The 9,127-nt window shown below is 46.8% G+C and overlaps 1 pseudogene; it reads left to right on the top strand.

Annotated features, from left to right (window-relative positions):
- Positions 1-3,121: 3,121 nt before the first annotated feature.
- On the top strand, positions 3,122-4,384 carry LOC147525972 (olfactory receptor 4S2-like; annotated as a pseudogene).
- Positions 4,385-9,127: the final 4,743 nt, after the last annotated feature.

Raw genomic sequence — 9,127 nt, 5'->3', positions numbered from 1 at the left:
TCTCTGTTACACATATCATAGAATCATGGAATGGCACAGGCTGGAAGGGACCTCAGAGATCATCTAATCCAACCTCCCTGTCATGGGCAGGGGCGCCTCTCAACTAGACCAGGCTGCTCAAGGCTCCGTCCAACCTGGCCTTGAACACCTCCAGGGAGGGGGCATCCACCACTTCTCTGGGCAATTTATTCCAAAGTCTTACCACCCTCGTACTGAAGAATTTCTTCCTAAGATCTAATCTAAATCTGTTCTCCTTCAACTTAAACCCATTTCCCCTTGTCCTATCAGTGGACACTCTTGTAAAAAGTCCCTCCCCAGCCTTCCTGTAGGTTCCCTTCAGGTATTGGAAGGCAGCTATTAGGTCCCCCCGAAGTCTTCTCTTTTCAAGGCTGAACAATCCCAGCTCCTGCAACCTGTCCTCATAGCAGAGGTGCTCCAGCCCCTGGATCATCTTTGTGGCCCTCCTCTGAACACTTTCCAACAAATCTATGTCTCTCTGATGGTGGGGACACCAGAACTGGACGCAGTATTCGAGGTGGGGTCTCACAAGAGCAGAGTAGAGGGGGAGAATCACCTCTCTTGACCTGCTGACCACGCTTCTCTTGATACATCCCAGGATGTGGTTGGCCTTCTGGGCTGCATGAGCGCACTGTCGGCTCATGTTGAGCTTCTCAACCATAAACACCCCCAAATCCTTCTCTTCAGGGCTACTCTCAACCCACTCTGTGCCCAGTTTGTATTGGTGCCTCGGATTGGTCTGACCCAGGTGAAGGACCTTGCATTTTGACTTGTTGAAGCTCATGCAGTTGGCACTGGCCCATTTCTCAAGCCTATCAAGGACCCTCTGGATGGCATCTCTTCCCTCAAGTGAGTCCCCGGCACCACACAACTTGGTGGCATCGGCAAACTTACTGAGGGTGCACTCAATGCCGTCATCCGTGTCACTGACAAAGATGTTGAACAGCACTGGACCCAGAACAGACCCCTGAGGGACACCACGTGACACTGGTCTCCATGTAGACATCGCACCATTGACCACAACTCTTTGAGTGCGACCATCCAGCCAGTTCTTTATCCCCCGAGTGGTCCATCTGTCAAATTTGTGTCTCTCCATCTTAGAGACAAGGATGTCATGTGGGACAGTGTCAAATGCCTTGCACAAATCCAGGAAAACGACATCCGTTGCTTTACCCACATCAACCAGCACTGTAGCTTTGTCGTAGAAGGCCACTAAATTAGTCAGGCACGACTTGCCCCTAGTGAAGCCATGTTGGCTGTCACCAACCACTTGGTTATTTTTTACGTGCCTTAGTACAGCTACCAGGAGAATCTATTCCATGATTTTACCTGGCACAGAGGTAAGGCTGACAGGTCTGTAGTTTCCTGAGTTGTCCTTGGTCCCTTTTTTAAAGATGGGGTTATGTTGGCCCTTTTCCAATTTGTAGGAACCTTGCCAGACTGCCAGGACCTCTCAAATATGATGGCTAGTGGCCTAGCAACTTCAGCCGCCAGTTCCTTCAGGACCCGTGGATGTATCTCATCAGGTCCCATGGACTTGTGCACCTTCAGGTTCTCTAGGTGTTCCCGGACCTGATCTGCTCCTACCCTGGGCGGTTCTTCACTGTCCCAGACCCAGCCAACATCTGGTTTCGGGTGGTGTGGTTCAAGTGGTTGCCGGTGAAGACTGAGGCAAAAAAGTTGTTGAATATTTCAGCCTTCTCCACGTCCTCAGCAACCAGGTCACCCGTACCCTACTGGAGGGGCCCTACATTCTCTCTCGTTTTTCTTTTTTCTCTCACATACCTATAAAATCCTTTTCTGTTATTTCTAATATGGCTGGCCAGGTTTGACTCTGTCAGGGCCTGAGCTTTTCTAACCTGGTCTCTGAGTACACGAGCAACTTCCTTGTGATCATCCCAGGTTACCAGTCCCTGCTTCCATGCTTTGTGTATTCCCCTTTTGTATTTGATTTTAGCCAGGAGTTCTTTGTTTATCCATATAGGTCTCCTGGTGTTTTTGCCTGATTTCTTCCTTTCAGGGATGCAGTGCCTTTGAACTTGGAGGAGATGATCCTTGAAAGTCAACCAGCAATCTTCGGCTGCCAGTCCTTCCAGGGCTTTATCCCATGGCACACTACCAAGGAGGTTCCTCAAGCGGCAAAAGTCAGCTCTTCTGAAATCGAGGGTTTCAAGCTTGCTGAGCTTGCCCCTCTTAGCTGCCCTTAGGATCTCCAACTCCACCATCTCATGGTCACTGCAGCCAAGGCTACCCACGAGTTCAACATGACCTACCAGCCCTTCCCTATTGACGAGAACGAGGTCTAACATGGCACCTCTCCTTGTTGGTTCCTCCATCACTTGGATAAGGATGTTATCGTTAATGCATTCCAGGAATTCCCTGGATTGCTTGTTCCCCGCCGTGTTGTTTTTCCAACTGATGTCAGGGTGGTTAAAATCCCCCATGAGGACCAGGGCTTGTGAATGAGCAGCAACTCCTACCTGCCTATGTAGGGCCTCATCCACTTGGTCCTCCTGGTTGGGTGGTCCGTAGCAGACTCCCACTGTAAAGTCTCCTACCCTTCCTTTCACCCTGGCCCACAGGCACTCGGTTCGTTCATCATCACTTGCCAGGTGGAGCTCCATGTATTCTCGGCGTTCGTTGACATAGAGGGCAACACCCCCTCCTTGTCTCCCCTGCCTGTCCTTCCTGAACAGTTTATACCCCTCTAGTCCAACACACCCATCGCAGGAGTCATTCCACCATGTCTCTGCGATGCCGATCAGGTCATAGCGCTGCAGGCTCACAAGCATCTCCAGCTCCTCTTGTTTGTTGCCCAAGCTGCGGGCATTCATATAGAGGCATTTGAGTTGGGTCCCTGATGAGGTACCTGGAGCCCCCTGATGATGCTCAGATGTTTCCACAGTAACCAACCCCTCAACAACCCCTGTGCTCCGTCCGCAACCCGGCATGATAACTTCATAAGATTAATATTATTCCTATAGTCTGTATGCACTTATGATATGGAATTTATTATTAATAATGAAAAAGCCTGATGAATCATACATCTTTATTTTTCCAAGTGTATAGACTATATATCGTATATTGCCCCCAACTGATTAACATGAACAATGCAAGCAACAGGAAGGAACTCATTCTTGTGGGCCTCTCAGAGAACCACGGAGTACAGAAAATATGTTTTGTGATGTCTCTGTTCTATACGATTATTGTGGCAGGAAATCTGCTAACTGTTATCACTGTAATTAGCAGTCAACATCTGAATTCCACCATGTATTTTTTCCTTTCTTACCTGTCCTTTGTAGATATCTGTTGCTCTTCTGTCACAGCTCCCGAAATGATTGCAGACTTGTTGAAAATAAAACCATCTCCTTTGTGGGTTGCATAGCCCAGCTGTTTGGGGTGTATTTCTTTGGCTGCACTGAGATCTTCATCCTCACAGTGACGGCCTATGACCGCTGCACAGCCATCTGCAGCTCTCTCCACTACACCGCCTTCATGAGCAGGCGCATGCACGTCCAGATGGTGATCAGCTCATGGGTGGGAGGCTTCGTGCATTCCATGGTGCAGTCTCTCTTAACCTTGTCTCGTGTTCTGTGGCCCCAACAAAATTGACCACCACTTCTGTGATGTCCATCCCCTACTATAACTGGCCTGTGCCAACACCTACACCATGGGCATCATTGCTGTTGTCAACAGTGGAATCATAGAATCATAGAATCATAGAATGGTCAGGGCTGGAAGGGACCTTCAAAGGTCATCTAGTCCAACCCCCCTGCAAGGAACAGGGATATCTCCAACTAGATCAGGTTGCTCAGGGCCTCGTCCAACCTGGCCTTGAACGTCTCCAGGGATGGAGCATCCACCACCTCTCTGGGCAACCTGTTCCAGTGTTCTACAACTCTCATGGTAAAAAATTTTTTCCTAATATCCAATCTGAATCTACCTCCCTCTATTTTAAAACCGTTACCCCTTGTCCTATCACAACTGGCCCTCCTGAACAGCCTCTCCCCATCTTTCTTGTAGGCCCCCTTGAGGTACTGGAAGAATGAGCTGCTTCTTCGTCCTGGTCGTGTCCTACATTGTCATCCTGGTTTCCCTGAAAAGTCGAATGTCTGAAGGGCAGTGCAATGCCCTCTCCTCCTGGGGGTCCCACGTCACTGTGGTGATTCTGTTCTTTGGACCCTGCGCATTCACCTACCTACACCCACCCAGCGATCGTTCAGGTGACCGGAGCGTGGCAGTGCTTTACACCGTCCTCACACCCATGCTGAGCCCACTTATCCGCACACTGAGGAATGAGGAGGTGAAGGGTGATGTAAAAAATCTGTGAAGTAGAAAAGTGGGAACTGAGAAGGGTGAGGTGTAGAACCGCAGTGACTTTTCCAAAGTATCAGAGATGGTCACGCATCTGTCACTCTAAGTCCTTTTCTGAAAAGTCGCCTTTTGGCTCCTCTTGTGATTAGGAACATCCCTTTCTGTTTTCTTTTTGACCAGCACAGATCCAGGCCCAGGGCTTCTGAGCACTACTAAAACACTAAGAAATAAATAAACACTATTGAAAATATTTTAAATATTGTTGAAATAAAGCATTCCATTAGTTAGCATTCTCCCAGCTATAAACTTTTAGACAGACAAACTCCATCTGCTCAGCAATCCATTTAGCTGGGAGAGGACTGTTGTCACCTGGTGCTGGAAGCAATCACATCAAGGATGCCCCTTTCTGCTTGCAACAAATTCTTTTTATAAGAATTACATTGTGGTATTTTGAATCCGTGGGTTAGCAATTAAAATCCTAATCCTTGGTGCTAGTTGGGTCATTTGCTGATGAGAGTAACAGGAGGGAAGCTGCTCCCCTTCCAGTTCCAGTGAACCAAGTCCTTTCTGCAGTATTTCAGCTACCACTGATGTCATCTTTCCACCCATCCCTTCTACCCTTCAGCTTTGGTTCTGATTTTTTATTTTAGTGTTTACACAAATCCAGAATCCCAGATCACATAAAATGCACATTGCTTACAGCAGAAAATGAAGTAGCCAGTAAGGAAAGCATTTAGAGGCACCATTTCATGCATCAATGGGGGGGTTTGGGGGGAAGGAAGAAAAAAGAAAGAGTTCCTCAGGAATCATTCAGATATGCAAGATAATTCCTAATGGGGCACATTTACACACCCACACAAGGAAGGAAGCACATTGCTCACAGGAACAACTGCAACACCTACTACTGCAGGAGGAAAGAGAAGAAATGTGAGGATGAAGGACCAAATCAGCACAGTACCAGCCAAAGCTTTCACAGGGTGATGAGCAGCTCAGGATCTCCACCAGAGCAAAGGAGCCAGGAGGTGTGAGACCCTGACTCCTATTTTGCCAGCAGAAACCCAATAAATCAGCTGAGCACAGGAGGAAGAAACCTGCCCAGTGCCATCGAAAGGTAACTGAAGCACTTCCCATTTTTTTTCTTCACTTACGCTCCTTTCAAACATCTACACCTGTATTACCCCTTAACATGGCTTAAGTAAAATTCAAGGTGTTCCCAGCCCAAGTTGGGGCCTGTAACTTAGCATTTATTTATATATTTAATGTTTCAGGATCTCACCTCAAAATTCCAGGTGCTGCCGGGCAACAGCTGGACCATGGTTTATAGACAGTGCTGCTGGATAAAACATTAGGTTCCTCTACATACTGGCAAGAAATCCTGTAAAAGCTTAATACTTGGACTAAAGAATGGCTTCTGTGTTCTGCACTGTCTGAGTAAATATATCTGGCAAGCAGTGAGGACCAACAAAAAGCCTTTCTAGAGTTTTGAAATCATTACCTGTTTCACTTCTTGTTTCAAATTTCTGCAGACCAGATGCCTAAGGGATAACAGACCATAGAACAGTTATGATATTTACTTATGCTGGCAATGTGCAACAGCAAGAACAAGCTAAGAAATGCTAAGAAATAAGAGTGCTTATGAGAAATTCTAGCTTGGGTCAGAAATCAGAATGTATATAAATGTCTTGTGTAAAAGACATCTTTATTCCAAGAATATTTGATTGCAAAGGTAAGCTGAATAAAAAATTTGCAAATGGCTAACTGCACTGCTAATTTGAAACATTAATGCTTCCAGAAGAAACACGTAGCCAATAGCAAACAGCCAGCTAGCCAACAAGCAAACCCACACACAATGTGACATAGTCTAGACGGCCACACTCCAGCATCACCCTTCAGCAACTAAAGCCATTAATTTTTAGCTCCTCATTAGTGATTCTAACAAAGAAATCTTCATATGCCCTGTGGGATCTCATTACTCCAGACAATATCGTGCTTTGGTTGTGTGATTTACCTTAAATACTTCTACCACAACTTCCCTATCGTGTGAGAGAAAGTTGTTCTTGCAGATGCTCTTGAAAGTTATTTTTTGCAGAATGAGAAATGGAAATAGTCTCAGGTTGTCCATTTCAGCCTCTGCAGTTTTCAGAATTGGCAGAGGTGCCAGCTCTGAGACGTGTTGATGAAACCACATGGTCAGTGGAGGTCATCAGAGGAGCAAGTGAACTCTCGCAGACTGACAAACATAAAATGTGTGAGTTGTTTGGGTTTACTTCTTTGCATTGTTCAAGCATGACTGTGAAATCCTGCCTTGGAAAATAGGAATTTATGTTGAATGACTTTTGAGAAGTCCATTTTATGAATTGGAAAAAATCAATTACAGTTTTTTCAAAAGGATGCTGTCAGCGTTACAGAAAGGACTTAAGAACTGGTGACAGCACTTCCCAAATGCTGTCTTACATTGTCCCCTCAGATGTACACGTAGGCAACAATGGTCCTAACACACACACTTCAGTCATCTCCGAAGTGCTTTCTGTCTGCACATGCAGGACATGGAGATAGAGATGGAGACATAAAAGAGCATTTTTTTCTGCTGCCCAAGTTGGGGAGTGGCAAGTGAGCGAGACAGAGACCTCAAGGCGAAAGAACTGGGTAATCTGTGTCCAGTTGGACAGGATTCAGGCCCCGAAGGACTTGGCAGTATCACAGATGACGCTGCGCCTCTTTTCATGCATCCATGAACTGTGCATTAGTGATACCCATGTACTGGGTAACGGGTACTAGTGCTGCGAAGGAGAGTTAACGGGTGTTTGTGAGCAGAGGAGAGTCACCAGTGGCTGGCAATACTTTGTCTAATACAGCTGAGGATACCACTCACCTTCTTTGCAGTGAGAGCACATTGCTGACTCGCATTCAACTTGGTGTCCAACAGGACCCCCAGGACCCTCTCTGCAAAGCTGCTTTCCAGCTGCGTTGCCTCCAGCATATATTTGTGCATGGGATCTTCTTCCCCAGGTGCAGACTTGCACGAACAGTATCTCCACCATCTTCATCTATCAACATCAGCATGGGGCTAGATGCACGTAGACATTCTTGGCTTAATTGCCGCTGCCATCTGGTGACCAAACGCGGCAAGAGCGTGTCAGAGCTGTCACGGTTGGATTTCCTGTAGACATAGACAGATACGGGTTGTCGTGGGTGAGGCCGCTCCGGCAACCAAGCCCTACACAGTCGCTCACTCCCCCACCCCCAGGGATGAGGGAGAGAATCAAAGAAGAAAAAGAAAAGAGACCCGAGGGTTGAGATAAGAACAATTTACTACTGCCGCTACCAATGTATATACGTATGGATATGTACAAGGATAAATATATACAAACGAGTGATGTACGGTGTGATTGCTCACCACCCCGTGACAGAGGCCCGTCTCGTCCCGAACTAATGATCCCAAAACAGATAAATGCCGATACCGCGATCCCGGACGAACGGGAGGCCCCGAGACAGAGAGCGAGAGAGAAACACTGAGAGCCCGAAAGTGAGAGTCCCGGAAGGGCAAAAGCCCTTCTTGCCGGCTGACCCTCACTCTTATACTGGGCATGACGCTGCGTGATATGGAATACTCATTGGCCAGTTGGGCCTCAATCTTAAGTCCAAGTACAAATTGTAAGGAGAGTCGTGGACCCCATGTCCCGGCCATGCTCCCCCCATCCTGTTGTGCTCCTGCACACTGGCAAGAACACGGCAGCTGGAAAGTCCTTGAGACCTCAGTGCCAACTACAGACATCAACTTGCTATCAACATTCTTCTCAGAGTGAGCCTCTGAGTGAAACCAAAACACGGAGCTCTTCTGGCTGCTAAAAAGAAGAGCTGACTCTGTCCCAGCTAAAACCAGGACACGGGTTCTTTAACTCTTCTGAAAGTGACAATAATTCTCTCACAAGTGAATTACTAAAATCACACAGGAGCACACATTTAAAGGAAGAAGTGACACTATGCAACATTGAATTGTGAATCTATGAATCTATGCAACATTGAATCTGGAGAAACAGTGACAAGAGTAAAGAAAAGACAATCAAATTTTCGTGAGAATTCATCAAAAGTTCAGTGTCTCCCGACAAAAGAACACAGCAAGTAGCATCATCTGTGTGAGAGTGAATGCCTCTTGGGATTGGATTCATCCCACACAAATTTATGCATCCCACTGAAGAATCTTATTCCTGCGCCTCGGTGGTTTGAGAAAAGATCCCGTTAGAAGGAAAACATTAGATAGGGCTGAGGGTGACAAAATTGATGCTGTTTACCACTAAGTATGTACGGGTTTTGTCTGAGCACAATCTAGTTGTCTAATTTTCCTGTTCTCAGTGGAGAGTCAGGCAGTTCTTGGAGATGATTCATCCCATCCACAGGAAAAATCAGTCTTTGAAGATGCTGATTTCCTTCTCTCTGAAGAATAGAGAGAAAGCCTGATTAAACAGGTTGCTTATATAAGGCTAAAGTCCAGTGATGAAATCTTCCTGTTTGTTTTCCCCGTAGTGTTCCACATGTACAGGCACTTGAGACAGTTCCTCATGGTGACTGGAGTCCTGCGTTGGTGTGGTGTGGAAAACAGCGCGGTGGCATTGCACGGAGCTGCAGGGCTGGGAAGGTAAGGCACCTGGATTTCCAGGGCAGGCATTTCCACACATGGATGTGCCTTTTCAAACATGCCTTGTCCACGTCTGTTAAGGTCAGCGCACCCCGAATACAGCTGGTTTACTGTGCACATGAAGAGTGTCAGAGCAACACAGGGTGCTGCTTGGTTTGA

The sequence above is a fragment of the Tauraco erythrolophus genome, unplaced genomic scaffold (genome assembly GCF_009769465.1).
Source record: "Tauraco erythrolophus isolate bTauEry1 unplaced genomic scaffold, bTauEry1.pri scaffold_47_arrow_ctg1, whole genome shotgun sequence".
NCBI lineage: Eukaryota > Metazoa > Chordata > Aves > Musophagiformes > Musophagidae > Tauraco > Tauraco erythrolophus.
The sequence above is the reverse complement of the archived record's forward strand: the minus strand, read 5'-3'. Positions and strand labels throughout refer to the sequence as shown.